Source organism: Oryctolagus cuniculus, chromosome 2, assembly GCF_964237555.1.
Source record: "Oryctolagus cuniculus chromosome 2, mOryCun1.1, whole genome shotgun sequence".
NCBI lineage: Eukaryota > Metazoa > Chordata > Mammalia > Lagomorpha > Leporidae > Oryctolagus > Oryctolagus cuniculus.
In genome coordinates, this window is record NC_091433.1 from 171,445,288 (window position 1) to 171,472,332 (window position 27,045).

The window sequence follows — 27,045 nt, forward strand, 5'->3', positions numbered from 1 at the left end:
ACCTTGCAGCGCCGGCACACCGGGTTCTAGTCCCGGTTGGGGCGCCGGATTCTGTCCCGGTTGCCCCTCTTCCAGGCCAGCTCTCTGCTATGGCCAGGGAGTGCAGTGGAGGATGGCCCAGGTGCTTGGGCCCTGCACCCCATGGGAGACCAGGAAAAGCACCTGGCTCCTGGCTCCTGCCAGGATCAGCGCGGTGCGCCGGCTGCAGCGGCGGCCATTGGAGGGTGAACCAACGGCAAAGGAAGACCTTTCTCTCTCTGTCTCTCTCTCACTGTCCACTCTGCCTGTCAAAAAAAAAAAAAAAAAAGATACTGGGTCATGGTCTCTACACAGCTTCCTTGATGACTGTATATGTTTCTGTGACACTTGTGTCTGAAATCGTATTTTTGCCCGTGGAATCACTAACCAACTCCTAGATCTTGATTAATGGAACCAAGTTACTGATACCAGTAACACGGGTTGCTATTAAGGGTAGAAATTTTCTAGATATTTGTTGCTATTGTAAAAGAACACCATTGAATTTTTGTGCAGTGTGGTTACCTTGTGTTCAATGTTCTTGGGTACTTTCCTATATACTTTTCTTCCTATATACTTTTCTTTTTAACGTTTCCTTGTATATCTTCTATGAATAGCAATCATTTGTCTTTTGCTTTCTGATTTTAGCCTGGCTCTATTTTCCTTTGCAACAAACACTAGCACGTTAACTGGACTGAGGATTATCAGGAGGCTGGGAAACCCCTGACCTCAGGGGTTGGGGGCTGGAGTGCGTCCTGCTGGCTGAGTGTGGCCTTGGCTGTCTCACCTGGTGCTGCTCCCTGGTGTTCACAGGCCTCCAGTGGGTTGAGGAACTTAGGGTACCTGGGCCCAGGAATATCCTACACCAACATAACACTCTTCTGACTCCCAACGTTTATGGTTGAAGTCAGCATAGCCAAGATAGGAACAGTAAAGATTGTGACTCTGTTCACCCAAAGGCAAGAATGATTGGGTCCTGACCTGGAGGGCTATGGCAGAAGTCTTGGGCCCAGAGAGGATGCCTTTACTGCACATCTGATACCTTGTGTCCCAGGACTTTCCCCTACCCATTGGCATAGCCTGATTTTGTGGGCTTGCTCTAAAACTGAACACCTACAGTAGTGAAAATGAATTTCCGATGTAACCGTAACCTTTCTGGCTCTTTGCAGAGAGGTCCATCTGGAAGGGAGCTAGTTTCATCCACAGCCTGTGACTTGCAAGGATTACTCTCCACCCACATTTGGGCCTTGATGCTCATTAAGCTGACTTAGGCATACTTACTTAAATACAAGGTTTTTGTCCAAGTGTGGCCTCATTCTGAAAATCTGGAGACCTGAGTGTATCCTGTGACAGGCATTTTGTCCTCTGAGCCCATGAAACACTGTGCTTGTCGTGAGATGACATTTCCAGACTTGGGAGCACATGAGTCTGGGTCGGTTCTGACACCATGAGACCCTCCATACAAGCAGTAAAGGACTGATATTATTCAGGCTGCAGGGACAGTGACATAAGACCTTGCCTTTGTGTGGCTTCAGGTTAGTTTACAAGTGTACATGGAGTAGAAGAAACCTGTTGGGAAGAAAATGGGTTTAGGCTGGAGGGAGCTTTGCCTACTCTTCCATATTAGGAAGAAAAACTCAGGGGAATACCTAAGACCTGAGTAACAGCTTTGGAGTCTCTGTGAACTGGATGAGAAGTGCTGGGTCTTCCCTGGATGCGTGCATGTAACTGTGACAAATAAGAATAGCCAGACACTCCAGGAAGAGTTCCTAGGGGAAGGGCTCAATTTGGATGTTGGAAGATGGGCAAGGGCTTGATAAATGGAGAGGACCCCTACTCACTGCTGCAGCTATGAAAGGAGGACTCCCACATGTCACAGACACATTTGAAGGCTGCTTTGAGTGCATATGCATTCTGCTTCAAGCACTGCACTGGGTGCGAGAGGCAGTTGCTGGCACTCAGGGACTCAGGGTTCTGGATATGGCTCTGATAAAGTCTTGCTGTGGGTACTGGCTCTGTGGCATAGTGGGTAAAGCTGCCATCTGCAGTGCCAGCATCCCATATGGGTGCTAGTTCAAGTCCTGGCTGCTCCATTTCCGATCCAGCTCCCTGCTAATGTGCTTGGGAAAGTAGCAGAGGATGACCCAAGTGCTTGGGCCCCTGCACCCATGTGGGAGACCTAGAAGAAGCTTCTGGCTCTTGTCTTTGGAATGGTCTGGCTCCAACCATTGTGGTGCTTTGAGGAGTGAACCAGCGATGGAAAATATCTTTCTGTGGGTTATCCCTACCCCACCTCCACCTGCAAGTAATCTGTAAGAACTATGGTGTCAGGGACTTCTCTTACCTAGCTCTAGCTTAGTGGATAGTAAGCTTCTAATAAAAATTTTTGGTCAATAAGTGGATAGGTGGGATTCAGTTTTAACACCTGAAATACGAGGGGGGCTAGAATTGATGGGTGGTTTTTCAAAGCCATAAAGGAAGAAAAGATGCATGCTGATCCAGCCTGCAAACACAAGCCTCTGCCCTTCAGTTTCTCTAGGATTTCATTTAAAGAAGGAATTCTGCTGCATTTTTTTAAAATGGTGAACTAGATGATTGCTAAGGCCTCTTCTGACTCTGTTATTTTTAATTCTAAATGGATAAGAGGAACAGAAGCCGCAGAACCCTTGGCTTAACAAATCACAGCTGCACAAAAGTAAGTGCTGGAGATCTGAGGGCATGCAAGAGCACTGGGGTTGGTGGGGCCTGGATGGCTTGCAGAGCTCCTAATGGGAAGCTCAGGGGCTTCAGACAAGGGACCACTGCCCTCAAAACGGTATGTAAGATTTTACCTGTTGCTGTGCACCAGTTGAGAGCACTGTGTGCAGTGGACACCCACAGAGGGACTGCCATAAAGATAAGGAGAAGGGAGAATGAATAGGTATAGGCCGCTGTGTTTGCCACAATGTGTGTGTGAGGTTTTGTTTTTGATTTAAATTGTCAAACAGTCTTTAAGGAAGGAATCCGTTTTGATCCCTTAATCATTTGAAGAGAATGTACAAGGAGGTGTTACAAGGAAGAGAGGGAAGACATTGGGGCAGGAGGGACGGCATGGGCCCCCACACCGGGCCACCACTGCTGCCTACTCCCCTGGCAGGCACGAGAACCTCAAGGCCGAGGGGCCCACTTCCCCTTCCTGCCCCTCTTCCCGCTGCTGTTCTGCAGGCTCCAAGTGCCCTGTGACTTTGGTGTAGTCAGGACCCAGGAGCATGCCTGGGGCTGCACAGTCCCTTCTCTGTTTCAGCCTCTGCAGTGGGATCCGAGATCTCCCACCAGGACCCCCCAGCCCTGGAACAGCTGCTCAAGACCCCCTGCTCTCTGGGACAAGAACTGTGCCCACTGCCTCAGTCTCTTTCTCCCTGGCTCATTTCTCCTCTCACACTCTCTCCATCTCTCTCAGGAAGGGAGAAAACTGTCTGCTCTCCATGCCAGGAGCAGCAGGGGGCACCAGGAAGGACTGCGCCCACTGCCGCCATGTCTCTGGGGTCATCTTTCCCACACAGGTGGAAGGACTGTGAGGCTCTGTGGGGCAGCTGCCTGCATGGCCTCTGCCTCTTCAAAGCCAGCAGCTTCCCTCCCACTCTGAGCTCCGTCAGCAGCCGATTCCTGCCGTGGAAGGAGCCCCAGGAAGCGCCCCAGAAGGGGCTTCCAAACAATACACACGCATGAACGGCAGCAAAGCAACCCTCCCGCCAGGGCTCAGGGTTCTTGTTCTTCAGGTCTGAGATATCTAAGGGGAAAACAGGAGTGTTTTCTCTACTCCCCAGTCTCTGCGCAACACAGCCACTTGTGGCAACAGGTGAAGGGTAGGTTTCCCCACACAGTTCTCCGGTGGGCCCCAGCTGCTGTCCTGCATCCCCCTCCAGTTCTGATGCTCTGGGAGCACAGGGACTGATGGGTCAGTGTGCACAGACCTGACACACACACCAGGCCACTGTCAGCCTGGCCCAGCCAAGGCACAGGGGATGATAAAGTGGGGAATCCAGAGATTCCTGGCTGGGGAGGGAGTAGGCCACCCATGGTTGCTCGGTGGCAAATCCTACCCTCCAGCTTGACTCAAGTGCTCTGTCCTTCACTGGTAATGTTATAACAGCTGGCTGGCTAAGAGTGCGTCCCCTCGCCTGGGCCCCTGGACGGTCCTTGGCACCAGTTTTCAGGTCTGAAGTTTGTTTTGCTTGCTCCCATGCAGGACCTCTGTCCTTAATGTGTTGTACTATGAGAATTAATGGTAAAACTAGTCTTCAAACAGTTAAATAAATAAATAAATAAATAAAGTTTGTTTTGGGAAAATGCTCACTGCCCACAGTGAGTCTTACTTGGAACACCAGTCATTAGACTCTCCAGAATAGGGTCCTAGTGGATCAATCATCAATGCACCTTTTGTTTTTAGAGTAAATGCAAATAACTCTTGGCCATCGGGAAAGGCACAAGTATAGAGGAATTCATCTCATAGACAGGGAAATAAGATCCTGAAGGGAGGAAGCTTTCCAGGAAGGACATCAATCAGTGTCAGATGCTGAATAGAGGGGAAAAAAGGATTGTGTTTGGGTCCAAATTCTTTTTTTTTTTTTTAAGATTTATTTATTTGAACGTCAGAGTTACACAGAGAGAGAGGAGAGAGAGAGAGAGAGAGAGGAAGAGATCTTCCATCCAATGGTTCACTCCCCAATTGGCCACGACGGCTGGACCTGCGCCAATCCGAAGCCAGGAGCCAGGAGCTTCTTCCTGGTCTCCCACGTGGGTGCAGGGGCCCAAGGAATTGGGCCATTTTGTACTGCTTTCCCAGCCCATAGCAGAGAGCTGGATTGGAAGAGGAGCAGCTGGGACTCGAACTTGTGCCCATATTGGATGCTGGCGCTTCAGGCCAGGGCGTTAACCTGCTGTGCCACAGTAACAGCCCCCTCCAAATTCTTGAGTATGGAGAATTCAGGAAGCTAAACGCTGGTCCAGGGATGCAGCTCGCTCGTTGGGATCAAGTTTGGATTCCAGCTAACGTTGCCTAGCCTCCGCTCTGCTCCATCACCGTCCTCCTGAGCATGTCATTCCCGTCAGCTCAGAGCGGATAGCCCCTGGGACCATGCATTTCTGGTGTGTGGGAAATCCTCAGTAGGGCCATGCGGGTGTTTGTAGAATGTGCATGCGTGCTGGCAGGTGCAGAGAGGTTAGGAAATCAGCTCTATTCTCACAGTTGGTAAGTACAAAGCAGCAGAGGCCCTTGCTCATTTAACCACCCTCTCCAGGTCTCTGATTTTCCATTACAAGTGTTCAGTTGCAGGTTTGAGTCTCACCCAGACAGCTGGGGGCTTACACTCAGCCCAGCTACCAAACTGTTTCTCAATTTGTGCAGTTGGCCTGCAAATCTGGCCCTGAATATTTGCTGTGGAACTCCTTGGGGATAGAGGGGGAGGGAAACTAGTGTGAAAGGTGACCTCCAGGACCATCTGGACACAGTGGTAGGGGAGAGGGGATAGTGGGGCAAGTGAAGGCTGCAGAAGGGGGCTCCCTGGTGGGATCAGAAGCTTGTGGTCTGTAGGGCTCCACCCCTCACATTGATAAGGCTCCTGGCGGTATGTTGACTGCTTTCTCCCTCACTCAGTATGATAATCAGAGCTCATGTTTGCCCAGGGCTTGTTTGCCAGCGCTGGACTAAACCCTTTGAATTTTTATGATCTCCTTTGATCCCCTCAACAATGCTAATACAAGGTATCTAGTTTTAGCCTCACCTTACCCATGGAGAAACAAATGCTGAGATTGAGTGAACTGCCCAGGGCCACAGTCTTTGGTGTCCCTAGCACAGTGCTCTTTCTCCGGCAGGGTTCTGTGCATCCTCGGACTTACTGGTCAAAGGCAGGTACAGCTGGGTTGGTGCCTGCACCCTGGTTACATTTAGTGGCCTGTGACACTCTGTGTCTCAACCAGTGTCTCAACCACTCTGCTGAAAGCCCACCCTTCCCTTAATAATTTTTTTTAAGATTTTTATTTATTTATTTGAGAGGTAGAGTTACAGACAGCAAGAGAGAGAGACTGAGAGAAAGGTCTTCCTTCCATTGGTTCACTTCCCAAATGTCCACAATGGCTGGAGCCACGCTGATCGGAAGCCAGGAGCCAGGTGCTTCCTCCTGGTCTTCCATGGGGGTGCAGGGCCCAAGCACTTGGGCCATCCTCCACTGCACTCCTGGGCCACAGCATAAAGCTGGACTGGAAGAGGAGCAGCCAGGACTAGAACTGGCACCCATATGGGATGCCGGCGCCGCAGGCGGAGGATTAACCAAGTGAGCCATGGTGCAGGCCCCCACTTAATCCTTTTTATAGGTAAGAAGATAAAGGGTCAGAAAAACAAGCTGAATGTTCCTCCTGATAAAATGTATTGCATTATGTGTTTTATATGTTAGTAAACTGTTGTCAGAGGAACTGAATCTTTGTGGGAAAATGTTCTTCCAAGAAATCTTTATATTTTAGACTGTTACAGAAATGTAAAATTGTATTATTGTTGGTGGTGTTTTGTGTCATAGGAGAACAAGTACTGTTAGTGATTGAGGGTGATAAAATGATAGTTATTTCCTAGTGGTATGATAGTCAGCAAGCTTCTTAATTTCTGTGAGGCAAAAGTGTGGTGAAGATGAAATAAAATGGATTTTTAATCCACAGTATCTTACCTGCTGTTAATCCCAGGCAGTTTCTTTTTCACTTGACGTGTCTTTTCAATTTTAGAATTTTCTCACGCGATTATCTTCCATTTCTTCCCTCAGTCTATCCATATTTCTCTGAGACTATGCAGCATATTTGTAAGAGCTGTTTTCGCAGTCTTACCTGCACCTCCTCCCGGCCCTGGCTGGCATGGTGCTAGGAGGCCAGGGCCTGTTCTCCACCTGCTACGTTCTGCTGGCCTCTGGAGGCCTGAGGAGCGCGCTGGTGTATCTGCCCCAGAAGCTGCCCCTTGCCTCCATCTTGGGGGCTGGCGGGCCTCTAGGAGTGCAGGCATGAGGCTGACGTGGGTATCTCCACCAGTCATCAGTTCTTCCTGATTGCTGTGCTCCACACAGCATCTCCCCGTCCACAGCCCTGCGTTCACATCTTGGCTCTGCGCTTGGGCACACGTCACCTCCTCACCCTTGGCCATGGGTTTCTTCATCTTTGCCCCAGGGACCGTGATATTTACAGAGGTAGAACGCAAGATCCTGTGGCCATGCTCTCCATTGTTCCTGGCATGCTGTTGGTCCAATCAGCATTGACCTTGTCCCGCCCCGAGAAGCCAGGTGTCCCCCCCCCTCCGCCCCGCACCTTTCGGTGGCATTCCCAGTGGTGGATTCCACCTTCAACAGCAGGTGGCAGGTCTTGGGGTGGCCGAGGGGATCCTCCAGTAGTCTACCCATCAACTGCCCCTGGGGCCTGGCCTTGTGAAAGCAGACTCCCTACCTCTCAGAGCGCGTCGTCTCACACTTGGTCCCATGAGACAGCGCTGCTGTGAGGTTGGGTGAGTGGGCGGCAGCCTTGCGGAAGGAGCTGTGGGTGTGTCTGCCAGTACTGCTAGCTGCCGTGGGTGCAGGTCATGAGCATCCACTGTTCTTTTTATCTAAGGAGCCCATGGATCTGTAGGGAGGCCTCTGAGGCTGGTGCAGAACCGATGGATTTTAGAATTTATTAACTCCCGAGGTAAATACCCAGGGCTCATGCTGAAGGCAACCAGAGGATGAGAGAGCTCACCTTTCCTGAGTTACCCAGCTTGTCATAAAATAGACCTAAAACATATGGGGCATCAGGAGACCGCGGGGCCCACCTCTGCGGGAGAAGGTTCGGAATCTCAGGAGATGGGCTAGGAGCACAGGCAGAGGGACAGGACCAACTGCGTGTTGCAGCTGCAGCAGCAGCCCAGAGCAGTCTGGGAAAAAGGCCAGAGGTATCCCAGCTGCTTACGGTGGCAGCTGTAATTTTGTTTCCCATAGAAAATAGGAATGAAAAACCTAATTTCTGTAGTTGGATTGAATCAAGTAAAAGGACCTTTATGAGGAGATGATTTTGCAGCGGGTCATTTTTGTTTGTGAAATTTCCCCTCGTGCACAAATACTGGGTACCCCTGAACTTGCCTATTCAAAAGAAAAAAAGTTTTTTAGATCATGCCAAAGGGAATTTGGGTCAATCTATAATAAGAGGTGTAAGCAAAAGAAAACTGAAAACTATTTATAAAATTAATAAGACAGAAAAAAAAAGTCATAAACGGGTGAGGTCCAGGTAGGTAGTTGATCCTACCAAGAAAGCTAAACCTAGGACAGCTACAGCTGATTGTGAAATTTAGTTGTGAGATGCCTAGCAGCCAAGGCAAAGAGGGTACCAGGAGGAATCTCTAGTTTTCATTGTCTGAAAAAGAAATCATGTGTCCTCAGGAGATGCAGTTGGCTTCCCTAAGCCGGAATAGAATTTTCTAATTGCATCTTTATGTGACTGGGCAATGGTTTCATCAGCCAGAGGACCGTGGTTTGGATCTCCCTCCTCTGTGTAGCCCTGGGTGAGAATAAAGGGAAGAGAAAGCAAGAGAGAAAAACAGGGGGAGATGGAGAAATAAAGGAGGAGGAGTCAGAGGGAAGGAAGAAGAGAAGGAGAGGGGGAGAGAGAGAAAGAGAAAAAAACACATGCCCACGCGATGTCAGACCAGATTCAGGCTTCTGAGCTCAGTTCTGGGTCTTTCTCCCCTTGTTGAAGCTATTTTCATGGAGTTGGCATGAACTGTCCAGTTTATCTGGATGTATCTGCTATGATGTGGGCAGGGAGAGGGCGCTGGTCTGTTGTTTCTGCGATCACAACTCATGTCACAATCAACCCTGAAGTGTACAAATGTGGGCACCGGAGCTTGGCTGCCCTGGCGCTCAGCCTCGGCCCGGACGTGGAGCAGCTGGGCGGCTTTGGCCAGATGACCTGCCTTGTCTGGGCCTCAGACCCCTCACCTGTCAAGTGGAGACTGTAGCCACAGGGACCTTTCTCACACCAGTTTGCATCTGTGTTGTTTTCACTGTGTTCAATCACTTGACACATGGTTATTCAGTTCCTGTTCCCACCAGGGCGACCCTGGGGCATGTCCCCTTCTCCTCACCTCTCCTATCCTCCATTGTGGTGTACTGAATCTGGCCAACAAGAGGCCGCCTTGGCCCTGGTTTCTAGCAAAGTGTCCAAAGACAAGTGGGCAGGCCCACGTGGCACCTCAGCTAAAGAACGTGGCAGGTAGGCTTTCAGAGGAGGGAGAACAGTGGGAAAAAAATTTTCCCAAGATGATTCCCAGGGAGACACTCTGGATTTCTTTTTCTCTCCCAGTGAAATTGGCGATGATTCCAGTGTTGTCATCTGGAAGGTGAATGATCAGAATTCTGTCTGGATGGGGCTATTTTCAAAGCAGAATGGTGGGCTTCTGCCACCTTGTTATGGGGTTGGGAAGGAGGCACAGAGGCCCGTGCAACTCCTGCTCTGTGGCAAGCCTTCCGCACATGCTGCTGTGCCACAGGAGCACCCATGGCCTGCTGGTCCTGCAGCAAGAAAGGACAGAGCACTGCCCTCTGCGCAGAGCCTCATCACTGAGTGTGCAAAGCCTCAGGGGCATAAGTGGCACCTGTGTCTGCCTCTGCCTCTCTCCGCCTGCTGTGTCTTTCAGCCATTTCTCAGAGAGAGTTGGAGAACTGCGGTATCCTGTGACTGCTTTGCTGGAACATCTACGACAACGGAAGGCCACACTCAGAGGCGTGGGGGCCAGGAGACATTAGTGTTGGCACGAGAGTCCACATGGATGAATGATTCCGTCTCTCTTTGTGTCATCTCCCATAGGAGATTGTAGACCAAAGAGAAGGGCGGGGTGAATTCTTCATCCAGCTCTTTGAAAAGGTGGGTTGACGGGCTGGCAGGAGGGCTGGCAGGACAGGCCACAAAGTGGAGCCCGTAGTTTTAGGAAGGGTGGGTTGTTTGTGCTTGATGCTGTGTACGAACTGGTTTAAGGCTCCTACACCCAAAACTGCCTTAAAGTCCTCATGTTTTGAGACACGTGTGTACAGCGGTTGTCTCCAAAAAGCTCCTTAAAATGATTATGTTTGTGGAAGCTGCACTGATGAGTTGCAAGAGAAGCAACTTTGATCTTTAATCCCTGAGAAAATGGAACGTAGCTGAGTTGAGAGTCAGTGTTGGGAAGAGGAGAGGGGGAAATGTGACAATGACAGCACTGAGAGCTGAGGGTTGGGACCTGATGGAAGCCCCGAGGGAAAGGTGGCCTGAAGGAGGGTTGTGATGGTAAGAAGGCTTTGGGGAGGGCGGGCGGAGCCACACCCCAGGCCCCTCAGGTTCTTCCCTTGCGCTGCCCCAGGTCTGGGCCCAGCAGGCGGCCAGCTGTGGGGCTAGTGTGGGGCTCTGGAGGTCCCTGTCCCTACCCTGTAAGGCGCAGAGGGCTCAGGCAAGAAGCAGGCACGGATTCTGGGGACTGACGTTTGAGTGATGTCATTACAGTGGGACACACGGGCTCATCCTGTTAGTGACACTCTTGGTCTAAATTCACGACTTACCTGCCTTCTCTAGCTGGCATTTAGCTGGATATAGCCAGAGAGAATACATCAGAATGTTACCTACACGTACATAAAGGCTTTTCCTCCATACAGGTAAATTCTAAACATTTTATGCTGCTGTTCTTTTATCAGCTGACGTCTACAGAGAGTCCCCATGCATATAAAACAGGTGGAAATGATATGTTCTGAATCCAACAGTGTTTCAAAAGGAAAATAGAATTAAAAATAAGTTTATTATGGTACAAATTTTTTTTAAATCCATGGATAGTTTTTTTCATAATATACATTTTCTATGAACTTTTTGAAGGTCCATTGTATTTATCAGTTTTGTAAATTTAAATGTATGATGCTAGTATTTCATTGATATATATTTTAAAAGATTTATTTATTTGAAAGGCAGAGTTACAGAGAGGTAGAGGCAGAGAAAAAAGGTCCTCCATCCACTGGTTCACTCCCCAAATGGCCTCAATGGCTGGAGCTGGGCCAATCTAAAGCCAGCAGCCAGAAGCTTCTTCTGGGTTTCCCACGTGGGTACAGGGGCCTAAGGACTTGGTCCATCTTCTACTGCTTTCCCAGGCTATAGCAGAGAGCTGGATCAGTAGTGGAACAATTGGGACTCGAACGGGCACCCATATGGGATGCCAGTACTGCAGGTGGCGGCTTCACCCACTACACCACAGCGCTGGTCCCACATTGATATATTTTAAAGTCAAATGTTAACAAAGGTACTTTGGGTAAAGGTAAATTCCAATTAAAATATGGAGTTTTGATTGATGACATTAAAATTTTATTCATTCATTCATTTGAAATACAGAGAGAGAGAGAGAGAAAGAGAGAGAGAATCTCATTCGCTCATTCACTCAAGTCCTTATAAGGTCTGGAGCTGGGTCAGGTCAAAGCCAGGAACCAGGAACTCAATGCGGGTCTCCCACATGGGTGGTGGTGACCCAGATACCTGAGGCATCATCTGCAGCCCCCCAGGCTAAGTGTTAGCAGGATGCTGGGATTGGGAGCAGGGTCGGGATGTTAATCTAGTTGGTTTTCCTTTGTGTGTAACTTGACATTTTTATTGTCTTTAGGATTTTCTCGTTGGGTTTGACAATTTTATGACAATATGCCTTGGAGAAGGTCTTTTTAGTTGAGTCTGCTTGGGGTTCTTTGAGCTTCTTGTATCTGATTGGCCATGTCTCTTGTAAGACATGGGAAATTTTCAACTATTATTTCATTTAGCAGGTTCTCAATGCCTTCTCCCTTTTCTTCAGGAATGCCTGTAATACAAATGTTTGGTCATTTAATGCTAGCCCATATTTCACATATACTTTCTTCATTCTTTTAAATTCTTTTCTCTTTATTTTTGTCTGATTGGGTTTTGTCAAAATTCTTGTCATCAAGGTCAGAAATTCTTTCCTCCACTTGGTCTATTCTGCTATCAGTCATATTTTTTTACTTTACTGATTGAAGATTTCATCCCCAAAATTTCTGTTAAGTTCTTCTTAATGAGTTCTGTCTCCTTAGTAATGTTTTCATTCATATCACTCATTGATTTCCTTATTTCTTTAATCTGTCTATTCTCTTCCACCTCATTGAGTTTCCTTACAGTCATTACTTTAACCCCATATTTGTCATTTCATAGATTTCCTTTAGTTTGGGATCTAATTCTGGAGGATTATCTTGTTCTTTTGGAGGTGTCTTGCTATCTTGCTTCTTCATATCCCCTGTGTCCCTACATTGATGTCTGTGCATCTGATGTAAAACTCCGGAAAAGTGTTTGGATGTCTAGGTGGGAGGGGAGAAGTCAGAGAAGGGGCATGGGCTGACTTGTGCTTCTCTTGAGGCAGAGCGAGGCCACGGGGTGAATTCTGCAGGAGTCCCTTTGGACCTAAGAGGCGTCTCCGCTCCGTCCATGTGGAAGAGTGAGCCCCAGCTAACTGGCAGATCCCTGTCAAGAAACCCAAGGGCAGAGCCACCGGGGTGGGTAGCAGCTTGAACCGTGGGCCTCTCAGCCTGGGGAGTCCTGGACCTCCGTGAGCGTGCTGCCTCTGGTAACTCAGCCCACTGCGGATGGGCTGTGTGCTCCTCGGGGTTTCAGCAGGCTCTGTGGGTGTACAAATCACCCGAGGGCCCTCTGTAAACCCACATTCAGAGTACTCACTAGAACCTCTGGCTGCCCTGGGTGCTGCTGCTTCCCCTGTGCAGGAAATGGGCTGCCGTCCTGGCCCAGTTGTCCATGCAGACTCCTGCTTTCTTCCAGATCTGCTGAACACACAGCCCTGCCTTTGCCTTGGTCCCTGCCCTGGGACCCTGGCCCTCCTACATGGATCCTTTTGGATATGTGTGCCACCAGTTGAGAGTGTGGCTCTGGAGCCAGGCCATCTGGGTTTGAATCCTGGCCCCAGGCCTGACTAGCTGTGTGATCTTGGGCAGGTCACTCAACCCCATTGGGCCTCCACGTTCCCATCTGAAGCAGGGAGAGGGCGTTGAAACCTGCTCCTCAGGACTGGTGCAGGAATGCGGGTGGATGTCACAGGTAAAGCACTTAGGACACAGTAGAAAAAACACAATCAAGATCAATGTCACGTGCAGTGCTCTGATTTCCTGAGAGCCAGCGTGAGGCGGTGGCAGTGTCATGGTCAGCAACTCTTCCCCAGGCTCAAAGTGGCCATTACAAGAGTGTCACTTGCTAGCACTATGTTTTCCACTTGCTAACAGGAGTGGTGGCTGCACATTTATAGATCAGGAAACCAGAGCTCAGGGCAGCTACACAACATGCCGTGAACTCAGCTCCCCTCCTGGTTCTCAGCCCTGTGATTTTTCTGGCAAATGGGCAGCTTTTCTAGGTGGACAGTTTAATCCGAGCTTGATGAAGCTACAGAGAGGCACACAGAGTGGGCAGTCTGAGGGAGGTTGTAAAAATGCAAAGTGGACATTGCGGAAGCTCAGAGAGCATGAGATGATGGTTAGGTGCATGGTATTGGATGAACTTGGACTTGAGTGTTCATTTCATCATAGAACGTGGTGGAGCTAGTGCTTGCCTTACCTTCTAGTTGTAAATGAAGTGAAATGAGGTGAAAGGTGTAACTCAGCGTTAGAAGCATGCGAGGGCTCAAACGAGATGACACGTGGTGGTATTCTGACCCAATCTGTCTGATATCAGGGGTCTTCAGACGTGGTTTACAAGGGCAGCAATTAAGCTTTTAACTTGTCAAAGAGGCACCCTTTGTTACGCTGTGCCTGACTCCTACCACAACTAGGTTTTAACAATAATGAGAAAAAGCTGCTTTTTTAAAATTGCAATCACATCACAGTGGCAATGTCAATATACTGTGCTGCACTAAGCAGTAACCATCATCACTATCACCCCCTCCATCATCAGCTCCTCTCCCAGGGCTGCTGTGTTCTGACTCACTGTGTATTTTCCCAGTAAGTACAAGGAAGATTCGCTGGTTCATTTGGAAGTTCAGCGGGGCTGTCCACTGGTTGTGGGTAGAACCCTCCCCCTCAGCTCTTATCTTCGCTTGCTATCACTGAAGGCTGTGTCAGGGCTGTGAGAGGCCAGGGGTTCGGGGACCTGTGGAGCAGCTGGTGCTCTGTCGGGTAAGCAAGCCTTCGCCATGTCCCTGTGGAGGATGGGAGAGAAATGGTGATTCTGCAGAGCTACCCTCGTGGAAGATGGTTTTCTCCCCTCCGGCCCTTCATGCCTGGCCTCCTGCCAAATCTCCTCTACCTCCCTTCAGCAAGTCTTCCTCCTCCTCATCTCTCCCAATCCCAGAAAGCCCATTGCAGTGGTCTCCCGAGTTTCTTAAACACGTCTGATCATGTCACTTCCCTACAAAATGCTTTCCAAGACTTCCCTTTAGCTTCAGAGAAAGTCCAAACTCCCTAGCACGCTCGGTATCTACTGTCTTCCTAAGTGGGTTCTTTCCTCTCTGTACTTATCACAGTTCTCCCACTTGTCTCTTGAATCATAAAGTGGGGTGCATTGAAAGTGGGGATCACGTGCTGAAATGGAGCCCATTTACTTGCAGCCAGATAGCCTATACTCCATGAGGAGACCTCTCCCTTTCTGGGAAGCCACAGGAGATGGGAGGTGGTAGGGTCGAGGCCAGGGCTCTGTGTATTCTTATCCCAGCAGCAGGTGCTGCCAGTGGGGCCTCAGCCACCCTCAGCAGGCTCTGCAGTGTGGACACTGGGCTGCCTGGAGGCGCTCTGATGGTACTTGCACATGCCTGGCTTCCATAGCCTTTGGTTTTGGTTCTCTGCAGGAGGCTTTCCATAAGCAAGGCAGTAACAAGGGGCTGTTTTGTGGCACAGTGGGTTAAATCGCTTTCTGCAATGCCAGCACCCCAGCTGCTCCTCTTCCCACCCAGCACCCTGCTAATGAGCTTGGGAACATAGCAGAAGATGGCCCAAGTCCTTGGGTCCCTGCCACCCACATGGGAGACCCACATGGAGTTCTAGGCTCTGGACTGTTACTTGCACAGCCCCAACCAGTGTGGCCATTGGGGAGGTAACCAGCAGAAAGGCATCTGAACTGAGGGTGGCCGTGGGCTGCCGTGAGGCAGGAAGGTAGGTACGGAAGAGCTGGTGCTGCTGAGCAGGTGGCCAGGGATGCACTCCCCAGGTGTGGGGGGTGGGAGCTGCATTATGTTCTGAAGACTCTAAATCACAATGCCACTCCCCAAGCACAGAGGTCTAAGGAGTTGGATCTGCAAAAAACAAAAACAGTTCTCTAGTTACAGTGAAGATTTATTGAGGGTTGGTGCATCCAGTCTCTCATTCAATCTTCAACAACACCCTGTTACAATCTCCACATTGCAGACGAAGAAATTGAAGCTCAGAGAAGTTGTGTGAGTTGCTTGGGGCTTAAAACAAGGACTGCCAGGCTCTAAAGCCAATGTTCTCAACCATGGGACAGACACCTCTGCCTTGGAGTCCAGTGACCTCCGTGATAAGAATATCCTGGCCGGCACTGTGGCTCAATAGGCTAATCCTCTGCCTTGCGGCGCCGGCACACCGGGTTCTAGTCCTGCTCGGGGCACCGGATTCTGTCCCAGTTGCTCCTCTTCCAGGCCAGCTCTCTGCTATGGCCAGGGAGTGCAGTGGACGATGGCCCAGGTCCTTGGGCCCTGCACCCGCATGGGAGACCAGGAGGAAGCACCTGGCTCCTGCCTTTGGATCAGCGCGATGCGCTGGCAGCAGTGCGCCAGCCGTGGCGGCCATTGGAGGGTGAACCAACGGCAAAAGGAAGACCTTTCTCTCTGTCTCTCTCTCACTGTCCACTCTGCCTGTAAAAAAAAAAAAAAAGAAGAAGAAGAAGAAGATCCTTGTAGTGGTGCTCCAAGCGGGCAGGGTTGGGTATGATTCAAAATGAAGCTCATACAAGAAGGTCCCCATGCTATCAGGATTTTGGTCCTTGAAGCGGAGGGACAGTCCAAAGGGCTTTGGGCAGGAGGGGACCTGGTGCAAGACACCAGCCCACAGCAGAAGCCCGTGCTGAACCCTAGGATTCTGCTCAACATAATGAGCATCTGCCAGGCGATGCCAGCCTCTGCAGGAGTCCTAGCCTCCAGATGGACTTTGTCAGCTCGTCCTCTCGCCGCTGTAGGCAGAGAACATGGAGGGGGAGTGGGTGGGGAGCAGGGAGGGCCAGCGCTTCCTCTGAGCACCCCATGGTCCTCCACCTGTCCCTCGCGCTGGAGGGAAGCTGCCAGTCCAGCAGGAATGGCCAGAGAAGTCAGAGGCATGCTGGTCTTGTGCCCATGAGCTTGGCTGCATCCCCCTAAACCAGTTCCTACTCTTCTTGGTTCTGGAGGCCACAGTTTGAGGCAGCTCCCATATGACACTAAATGTGGCCACATGTGGTTGCATGAGGCCAAAACTGGGCTCCCTCTTGTTTTCAGCACGGATGTGGTTAAGGTGAGGGGCTGTTTGGGAGGAACTGCTTCATAATTCATAATGTTCCCAATATATACACGAAAATCAGCTGTGTTCCTGCCTGCAAAACCCTGAGGCCCAGGCTCTGAACAGCACATCCAGTGCTCAAAGCAAATCCATGAACAAGCCCAGTTCCCACATGGGGGAGGTGGGCTCCTCCCCTCTCATCTAGGTGGCACACAGAGTACAGCATGGGCACAGGGACAGGTAAAGCAGGGGCCCAGCAGTGAACTACAGCGCAGGCAGTAACAGGAGACCTGGGCGTGCTAGGGTGTTCCACAAAGGCCTTCCTGGAGGAGGCAGCATGGAACTTGAAACCCCAAAGACAAGGAAACCATGTCGGCAGAGCGGAAAGGCCAAGGCTCAATGGAGCAGTGTGTGTGGTCTTGGCTAGAGGACAGAGGATGGGAGCAAATCTGGCTCAAGCTGAGTCTTAGGAGATGAGGCAGGACTTACAGGCCAGAAATGAACCTCCCTGCGGGGCTACCATAGCCTCCCCCAACCACACATCAGCCCCATGTCTGTGGCTTCTTCCCAGAGCTGTACAGTGCTTTGCACATAGTAGGTGCTTGGCAAATGTTTGTTGATTGAATGAGGTGATTTTTCTGGAAGACAAATGCATGTGTGACAGACACACATTACCTTCTCTGATCATACAAACCACACCGACTTACTGAGCCCCCGAATGTGCTGCATGTGGTGCTGTGAGGATGCTGGAGTCCGGAGTTGGAGCACCTGTTTTTAGTTCGTTTTCTGTAATATTCCCTCTGAGCTGCTCAGAAAGGACCCAGCGAGTGCTGAGATGTCTTCTGTGACTTTAAATTTCCTTTTTTTTTTTTTGGACTAGCTTGCCAAGATACAGGGACCCTCAGCATGTGAGTTCTTCCAGTCACTTAAAATTTGAGAAGAAGGTGGGATTCAGCTGTGGGACAGTAGTTAGAATCTTCTGATCCCATCTTAGCTTAGCCTCATACCTGGTGGCCAAGGTGTCACCTTTGGATCCCAGCCTCCATACTGGTAGGCTTCAAACTTAGCCCACAGTCTAAGCAGGCACCAGCAAACCGACGTACAGTCACATAAAGAGAGCTGGCCTGGGGTCAGAGGCCCAGGCTGAAGCCACGGCACTCCTTGTGGTCAGTCGCTGGACTTTAGGAAAATCACCTTGACTCTCTGGGCCTTAGCTGCTTCCTGTGCAAGATGAGTGGGCTGGGACAGGTGTCCCTCAGCTCCCCTCCAGCTCTGTCTCTGGGTCAGTGGTGGAGGAGACCAGCAGGGCTACCCAGGAGCTGCAGGGAATGGCAGCCATCTTGTTGGAATGTCACCCTGACCCTGTTGGCAATCTCATCATCATCATCAGCAGCAGCAGCAGCAGCAGGATCAGCTCTTCGATGTATTGGCCTTGGGTGTGGTTCCCCCAGAGGGGACATTCATCACCTCCACATAAAGCTGTCAGACCAACCGGTCCACTAATGTAAGCGCATAGAATGTGCACTAATGGATTCCCGCTACCCAGTCAGTTTGCATACCTGCACAGAGCTGGCATGAGCATGCCAAATTGAATTCATGGGGACAAAAACTCATTGAGAATTGAATAGAAAATGAGCCTGCTTCTTGGCTGTCATCATTCATAGGCACCCTGAGAACTCAAGGTTGATTATATTTCAGGTTGATTTATACTTACTACCAGGTGGTGTGGTCCCCCTGGCTGAACCATCCATTAATGTCCTGGCTCCACGGCGCCCCAGGAGGAAGGGGGAGGAGGACTCGAGGCAAAGGTGGATCAGAACCGACCAGGATTTTCTTTGCCAGTGTGTCCAGTGGCTGATGATGCCACTGTACTCTTGAGAAGTCTGGGGTGTTGTGTGCCCTCCGGGAGAATCATGTGACCCAAGGGTCACTCCATTTACTGTTTTGCAGGATCATGGTGCCAGGTATCAGCTTCTCAGATGGGAAGATTTCTCTTCTGCAGCCATAGGAAGGCAGCAGAGTGGGGATCGGGGGGAGGCGTGTGCAGTAAAGATTGCCTTGGCCTTGTAAGAGCCGACTGCCCTTCCTGCGACTTTAACCTTGCACAGGCACAGACTGATGCAACAGTCTGACGGCAGAGCTGGTGCACCCAGCCTCTGTACCAGCCCTGCCCCAGGGCTGCCCAGCTTGGCTGGCCTGCACTGCCCAGTGTCATCACACATGAGAGAATAGAAGACTATTACCAAGGTCTCAAGAGGGGAGGTCTATCCTTAGGCATCTGTGCCTGCCTCCATCAATTGCTAGAGATAAAAGCCAAATTTCAACTGTTGTGGCTAGGGATAGAATGAGCTTCCCAGAACACAGAAAATATGAGAATTGGCAGAGTCAGTGGCCTGGCTCTGGTATTGGAGGTGGCTCGATTTTCTTCTGCTGATAACAGCTTCAGATGACTGGATTTGGGGTGAGAAGGAGCCGTGTATTTGATGTTGTTTTTTTTTTTTTTTTTTTTTTTTTTTTTTTTTTTTTTTTTTGACAGGCAGAGTGGACAGTGAGAGAGAGAGACAGAGAGAGAAAGGTCTTCCTTTGCCGTTGGTTCACCCTCCAATGGCTGCCGCGGCCGGCGCGCTGCGGCCGGTGCACCGTGCTGATCCGATGGCAGGAGCCAGGAGCCAGGTGCTTTTCCTGGTCTCCCATGGGGTGCAGGGCCCAAGGACCTGGGCCATCCTCCACTGCACTCCCTGGCCACAGCAGAGGGCTGACCTGGAAGAGGGGCAACCGGGACAGAATCCGGCGCCCCGACCGGGACTAGAACCCGGTGTGCCGGCGCTGCTAGGCGGAGGATTAGCCTAGTGAGCCGCGGCGCCGGCGGAGCCGTGTATTTGAAAGAGCTTATGGACTATCAGACCCATTCCAAGTCAGACCAGAGCTTCTCTGTGTACCTACTTCAGAGAAGAACAACAAATCCACACTAAATTGTAGAGTTAATCTGGGGAGGCCATCAGCATGTCTGAACTGTTCCACTTCTGTGGAGTCCTCACCAACCCAGAACCCAGGTGCAAAATCAGAGCCAAGGCCATTTCCAGAAGCCCACGGTGCGTTCTACTCATTGTGTAGGGCTTCAGAGCCATTCTCTCCCATTCGATTTGCTCATAATTTATAAAGAATGCTAACAAATGTGGTATCTGGTTCCCGAGTCCACAGCAGGCCAAAGGAGGAAGCATCTTTTAATGGTAGAACTAAAGGAGATTTAGCAGAGTTTAAGGAGGAAAACAAGTTTTTTCTCCCATGGAAAAGATCTTCACTTATTACACATGATAAAATGTAGACTGATTTGCCATGAAGTGCCAGATACATGAGATATTGCTGGTTTATAAATGATCGTGGATTTGTCTTTTAAACATTTTTATGTCCATTTATTAGTGTCTTTGTCTTTAGCGTCTGCAACTGTCACTGTTTGCTTTAATAAAACAGTTGTTGCCTTGGCCCATGAAGGCAGTTTTGGAGCTGCTCTGCTAGATGATACCACTGTGCTGTTCTCGACACTGAGAGGACAGCGTGCTGGTTGTGTTTGCTCCGATGAATCCATTTCCACACTAGTTAAATCCGGTGAGGCCCACCCTTCCTGGCTTCTCAGAGCTCTGAGCTGCCCTTAGCGTTAGTCCCACCCCCTGAGTTCCCGGGTCATTGAAGCAACTCAGTGTTGTGCTGATGACACCCCGAAGCTGAGATTAGGGGCAGAACCACCTCTGTACCTCCAGATCCCCTCTCCCATCACCCCAAGGCACCGGGGCAGGCAGAGAGTGGGGCAGGACAGCCTGGACAAGGGTGAGGGAAAAAATCGAGTTGATGATCAGAAGGTGGACGTCAGTGCTTCCATGAAGTCTGAGGTCAGAAGTTGACCATGACTGAGAGCAGGTGAAGGAATCATGCGGACCTGCAGTGTAGCCCAGGAGGAATGGGAACCCAGGTCAGGGATCCGGAAGGTGGGCTTGCACACAAGTGCAGCCAAACCAGCAGAAAACACCCAGGTGAGCTCTGTTCTCAGTCCTCACAACCTCAGGGTGGAAATGACCCTGGTGAGGGAAGAGTAACAGTGTAAGTCAGGGCCAAACCATCCACTGTTTCTTTATTCTTTTTCCTCTATTCATGTTTTGTATAAAATTTCAGTCACCCAGTGAGACCCTCCTACATTCCAGATGGGGCCCGGAGCAGGGCAGTCAGCTTCTAATTGCAGGTAACACCGCTTTCCTGCCATTGTCATGCTGGGCTACAGAAATTATTTTAGCCTGCAGGGTTCTCCCTCTGAGGTCTCCTCAGTGAAATATAGGTATTTGCAATGAAAAATAAGAGTGCCGTGGGTCAGGGAGCTGGACACGGCCCACTCTGCCGGCTCTGCAGAGGAGCAGGCCGAGTGTCCCAGGTACAGGGAGTGCTGGGCAGAGGACGCTCTGGGTCTCCTGAGTGTCCAGCTCTTCTCCAGCGTCCTGAGGACAGAGAGGCGGCAAATCCAACAGGAAAGGCAGAAAGGAGAGCCTGGGAAAGGCTGTTGTAGCTGTGTGACATTGGCCTTGGTTTACTCATTTGTAACACAGAGTCCCTAGTGCCTACCAACCTGGTTGACAGTAAAGGCAGGGTAGGGCCAGCAAGCTGTAGGCACGTCACAAACGAAGCTTCTGTTTTTCCTTTTTGGGCAGTTACAAAGATGTTGTTATGACTTTTTTTTTTTTTTTTGCTTTTAAAGAACATGCTCATGCAGACTCTTATTTTCTTATTTTCCTCTGCTTCCTCCACGCCCCCTCTGGGAACCTAGCAAGCTCCTTTTGTGGATGTGGCCTGAGGAGGGCTGCCCCAGCCTACAGTGCAGGGACTAGGGACTGGGCTGCAGGGACCCTGGGAAAGCGACAGCCTTGTGTTAAAGCCCCTCTTGGGTCCACCAGACGAGGACCCTGCCCTCTGCTTACCGCTCCTCTCAGAAGCAAGCGGTGTAGACATCGGAGCCCCAGGTTGTCAACTCAGGGTTTTGTGGATCATAGACCAAGCAACTTGGGTCTCTGAAGCCATTGTTCCAGAAACTGCCGGACAATTGAGCCCACCTGACACCAGGAGTGGGAAGGCAGGGCTGGACATGCAGCATGTCCAGGAGGAGACAGCTCCCCGGGGTGCCAAGCCCTTCTGGTGAGCAGGGGCCGTCATGAAACCTCGTCAATGAAATGAACGATACCACTCTCACGGGGCTCTCATGAGGGCCGGGTGAGATCCGACAGGAGAACTCGCGGGCAGCGGGCAGTGGGCAGTGTCCTCAACAGCTCTGAACTCCACCTGTTTCTCTGGGGGAGGACACCTTCCTTTCCCCATCTGCGTCTGTGCCAGTGCTACCGCTGCCGCTAGATGGCGCGCGTTTCCCACACAGGGCCCCTTCTCTGGCCCCAGTGGCCGAGGCCAGCCACAGCCCCCGGGAGCTCTTGTTTTCTTGTGTTCCCTCTGTTTTCTGGTTTTCAGCTGTTGTACTGTGCTCTGCTCAATGTACTGTGTTTGTTCCTGAGAAAAGCCAAGCATAGACTGAGACACTTATGTCTCTTTAGGGACCCGCCAAGCACCTAGCACCTGGGTGAGTGGTCGCTGTGTTCAAAGCTCTTTCAGGTGAATCCTGTTATTCACACAGTCGGTCTCTGGATTCAGCAAGTCCTGCCGTGGGAGCTGGGGCCCTCCAAGGAGTGAGAAGGATCCAGGGTGTGCTGCAGAGAGAGGACACGCACAGACTGGACCCTGGCTTGGCTCCCCTCTGCTTAACTACCTGTGTGGCTGTAGCCTGGAGTAAGCCGTTTAACCTGAGTCTCGGCTGACTCACTTCTGAGTGGCAGTGTTAATGCCGGCCTGCCTCCCAGCGTGGTGGCAGAGAAGAAACAGGATTGGGCATGAGTGGACGGCTTTGGCCAGTTGTCAGCTGGGGCTCAGAGTGGGGGTAACTTTTGGTGAACAGACCTGGCATAGGGTGCGTTGGCTGCATCAAAAATATTGGATTCCGCTCTGGATAAACAAATACAGGTATAGATAAAATGCAGTGCAGAGGCAAATGTTAGCCCCAGATAAAGCGAGTGAGGCACGTGTGTGTGAACACAGATAGGAGGGGATGAAGGAGCTGAGTGGGCACTGAATATTCATGACCCCCACTAAATATACATGAGGCATGCAAAGCACCAAGTATTCAGGCTGCACCAACCATGCACGTGACCCAGAGGGCACTCCACGTTCAGTCATTATGGTCCCATTGGAGCTGTTAGAATGCAGATAAACAGCCACGGCTTTCAGCAGATTGCTTAGTAAGCGGCAGCTGTGGCGAGCCGGACTGGCTCTGTGCCTCTCTGAGGAAACACGGGTACGCTTAGGCCCCAGGCAACTTCTGTCTTTTGGGTCTGTTGCGCGAACCTGGACTCCGGTGTTTGTTGCCACCCCTGGAGCAGGCGGGGCCGACAGGGCTGAGGGACAGAGCATGGGGGCAGCGGGTAACCTGGTTTTCTGTGTGTAGCCCCTGCAGTCCTCCTGCACAGCAGCCTGAGTTCCCTGGCTGCATCGATCTCCCCTTGCTCTCACTGTGGGCTTTGCATCAATGCTATCAGCTGTGTGATCTGAGTCTCTTCCTCCAGTCTGTGAGCCCCTCTGGTAGCTGGGTGGGCCCGGAGGCTACCGTTGTAGTCTGGCTTGCTGCAGAGATGTGGGTGCTATGTCAGATGTATCGAGGCAAAGGTGGGAGAGAAGGTCTGCTGCTCCTTTAGTGAGGCTCTCAGCCCCCTCCCCACCAGCCCTCATCAGAGTGGACCAGTTTCCAGACAGAAAACTGAGTGCTTTAGGTAACATGCTGTGGACGGTTTCCCAGGACCCTGAGGCTCCCTCCCAGTCCTGAGGGCACAGAGTGAAGCCGGTTCAGCAGCCACCTGCCAGTCTCAGGCCCTCCTCGCTGGCCTGACCCTGCTCCATGAGCACTCTCACCATCAGCATCCTGTGGCCTCGCCACATGTCACCCACAGGAGGCCATTGTCAGATCCAGCCGCGGTCACTTACCAGCTGTGGCACTTAGCAAGTCCCCTAAACACTTTGTGCCCTGGCGTCTTTGTGAGTAAAATCACCGGACCCAGCTCCAGGAGCAGCAGACATCCACTGAGCCATCCTGGGCACAGGTAAGACAGACAGGTCTTTATTTTATGGCATTTCATTTTATTCTTTATGTACTTCTTTGCTTTAAAATGGGCTTACAGGATTTAGACTAGATCCCAGCACACAGAGCTTAACATTCAGTGCCTGTCTTTAGGGGGATGGCATAGCAGTGCGACTGAGGGAAAGTACAAGAACATGAGCCCAGTGGAGGTGTGAGGAGTACCTGGGGTACTCAGATCAATATGGGGAGTCTTGGCCAGGTTCTGGGGGGCCCGGTGCTGTTTCTGAAAGCTAATGACAGATCCAGGGAGGGAGGGGCATCAGACAGTGGGAGTGACTGGCAGGTGATTATAATGACAGGATGTGGGGTGTTTTGGAGACTTGCTAGGATAGCCTACACAGGAGGTGTTGGTGGAAGTAGAACATGAAGAAGTTCAGAGCACGTAGGAGATCTTCCCCCAAGTCCACAGAGAGTCCTTGTGGGTCACTCTCCTCTGATGTCTTAGAGATAGCTGTCCAGTCTGCCACCAGTCTCCACCCTCATGGCTGCACATCCCAGCTCAGGCCATCAGAGACCCAGGCAGGGCCCAGGTTGAGTGTGGCAGGCAGGGGCCATCTGTCCTGCCCCAGCCACTCATCCTCAGAAGGAGACTGTGGGAGATGAAGAGGAGTGGAGAAAGAGGAAGAGACACAGAGGCAGGCTTCCTCCTGCTCAGCTACACGGTCATTGGATTCCATCCATCTTGTGGGAGGGAACAGGTGCAGCAAGAAACGAATGGAACATACTGTGAAGTAGGCAAAAAATTCTCCACTCGGAATCATACCACACAAGACCAAGTCCTCTGGGCAGGGGCAGGGAAACCATGCAGAGAACTGAATAAGGAAGTTTAATATAGACAGAGCATGGGATTGGTTGAATGAATGAGTAGGAGGTCAAACTCATAAGGAGAGCCACACAGTGCAACAGCAGATGTACCAAGGGCATCCACTGTGCTCGGGGCTGAGATGGAGCCACCAGGGAAGAGCCCCCCTTCCCTCCCGGAGCTGATCTAGCCTGTGCTGGGAGAAACACAGCTATGGAATGTGTCGGAAATCTGCCTCTAGGATGCCAAGCACAGCTCTGTAGCAGAAGGTGTCTCAGCAGAGGCACTGTGACTCAAGTGCTCTCTTTATGTGGAACTTCCTCGCGCTGCATAGTGAAAGACACATACTCGAGGGTTGACACTGAATAGACGCTGAGCATTTGCACTGCTTCATTGAAGACATTCTTAAGTGAAATAGACTTCTCCCCCTTTTACACTGCGAGTGTGTGGCAGGGAAGAACCCGAAGGCTCATAGATTGGCCCAGTGCACTCAACACTGCTTTTACACCTTCAGTGTACATGTCAATGCTACGAGGAAGGAACAGGACATCTCAGAACTACTGTTCACATAGCTCTGGCCCCATAGTCCCCCAGAAAGTTTGCTGAATCTCCAGGGATCCACAGGCCAACTGCTGAGACGCTGGACTTCCCCAAGCTCCTGGACAACAAGTGATTCAGTCACAATTTGGAGCTGGGGCTCTCAACTTCAGACCCTGTGAGCTTCCCACCAAACCTGGTGGGCCTCCAAGTAGACAGGCTGCCTTGGCCATGTCCAAGTGCATGCTATGTGGAGAAGGAAACCAGAGTCCAGATGTCATTTTTGTTTTTGCTGGAGACCAGGTTGGAGGATGTAGCATGAGGTTGTTAACTGAGTGGGCTCCTGAGATTGCTACTGCTGTGCCAGTCAGCCTGTGGCTCTGGCCCTGGCCCAGGGTAGGGGAAGGAGCACTGCCCCTAGAGAGAGCAGGGCAACAGGTTTTGCTGCACCTGCTCACCCCCAGGAGGGAGGACAGCAGAGCAGAGCCTGGTAGGTTAGTCCTAAGTCAGATAAGTGTCCCCATTGGGGGAGGAAACTCAATCTTAGAATAGATCAAGACCCTGGTGATCTGGTGGCTAGCTTCTGGCACTCACCTTGCCACAGCCCAAGTCCAGTTCCTGGCCTGATGCCTCCACATTCAATATTTCATGCATGATTCCTCATCCTGCCCAACCGGAAAGGTCTCAACTAATTTCCAGTTATTTCTTGGATATGATCAGAATCCTGCCTCTTAACCTTTGTAACTTCATACATCATCAATTGAAAGTAATTAAATGCTGCTTTTTAGACAAATAATGCATGTTGGACATCCACAAATGACCTGAGCCTTGTTCAGACGGGGATGAGGGTAGGGCTGAGAAGCAGGCTCGTGTCAGCCTTGCATCGGAGGGACTGTGCCGTGCTGGGGGCTTCCCTGCTCAGGACTCAGCTGGTGAGAAATGCTCAGGTCAGGGCACCCAGAGGACCAATCGCTGGAAATGAAGTCCCCACCAGTCCCATTCACGTCTTCACGAAGGCTCCTGGGAATTCAACCCCTTGTGAATGCAGTCTTAGAGCCCTGGAGTGAGACAGGCCCTGAAGTGAGACTGCAGGACCCGTCTTCCCAGTGATTAAAGGTTTGTGCAGCAAGGTGGGATCTCCTTGTGTTCCCCTGGACAGCACTGGACTCTGCACTGTAGGATTCCACCCTGGCTGCTTGTCAGTTGCTTCTGCCCCTCTACCTGTCCTTGTCATGGCACCATCTTCGCTTTAACACATTGCGTTTCATGGCAGGCCACGCTGGCCAGGTGTATAGATCATTCTATGATAATGGCCCTTTGAGTCATTGCTTCTGAGTGGGCTTTCCAGTGACTCTCTCCCAGTCACTCCATAGCACAGTTCACTCCTGGGAAGATTTCCTTTCAGACAGGCAATCCCTATCGGAGTGGGAGTCCCCATTAGGTCTGATCAAAGAGCCCTCTGCAACCTGCCCTTCCCTGGAGCTCATGTGTGTTGGTGTTTGTAACTAATAGCACTGACTTCAATGTTGCTAGGAACCCAAGGGAGTGGATATAAATAGCCTTTAAGCCAAAAACAATAGATAGCATGTAGGGGGTTTATGCAGAGTCAATCTTTTGAGCTTAAATGTGGGGTTTTGAAACTGAAATATTTTTCTACCCTTTACAAAGAATTTTTTTTAAGACAAGCAAACAAATACTGTTAACAGGCATTGGGGAGATAATCTTTAGAAAAAACAAAGCCTTAAACTCCAAGTCTTTACCTAAAAGTATGAAGTTGCCTCTTAAAATGCCATATTTAAGAAATTTCATTTCTGAGCAGCTTAGTCTCTTAATTGTGAGAGCTCTCAGTTTACAAACTCATTTCTAAACAAAGTGGTCTTCTAAGGAGCCGTTGTATAAAAACCAAGACTCTTATCTTAACGTCTTGGTTTGAAGGAGTTGACTCAATGCGTTTGGGTAATTTACATGGTGTAGGATACCGGAATACCTTCTAACTCTGTCCAGCA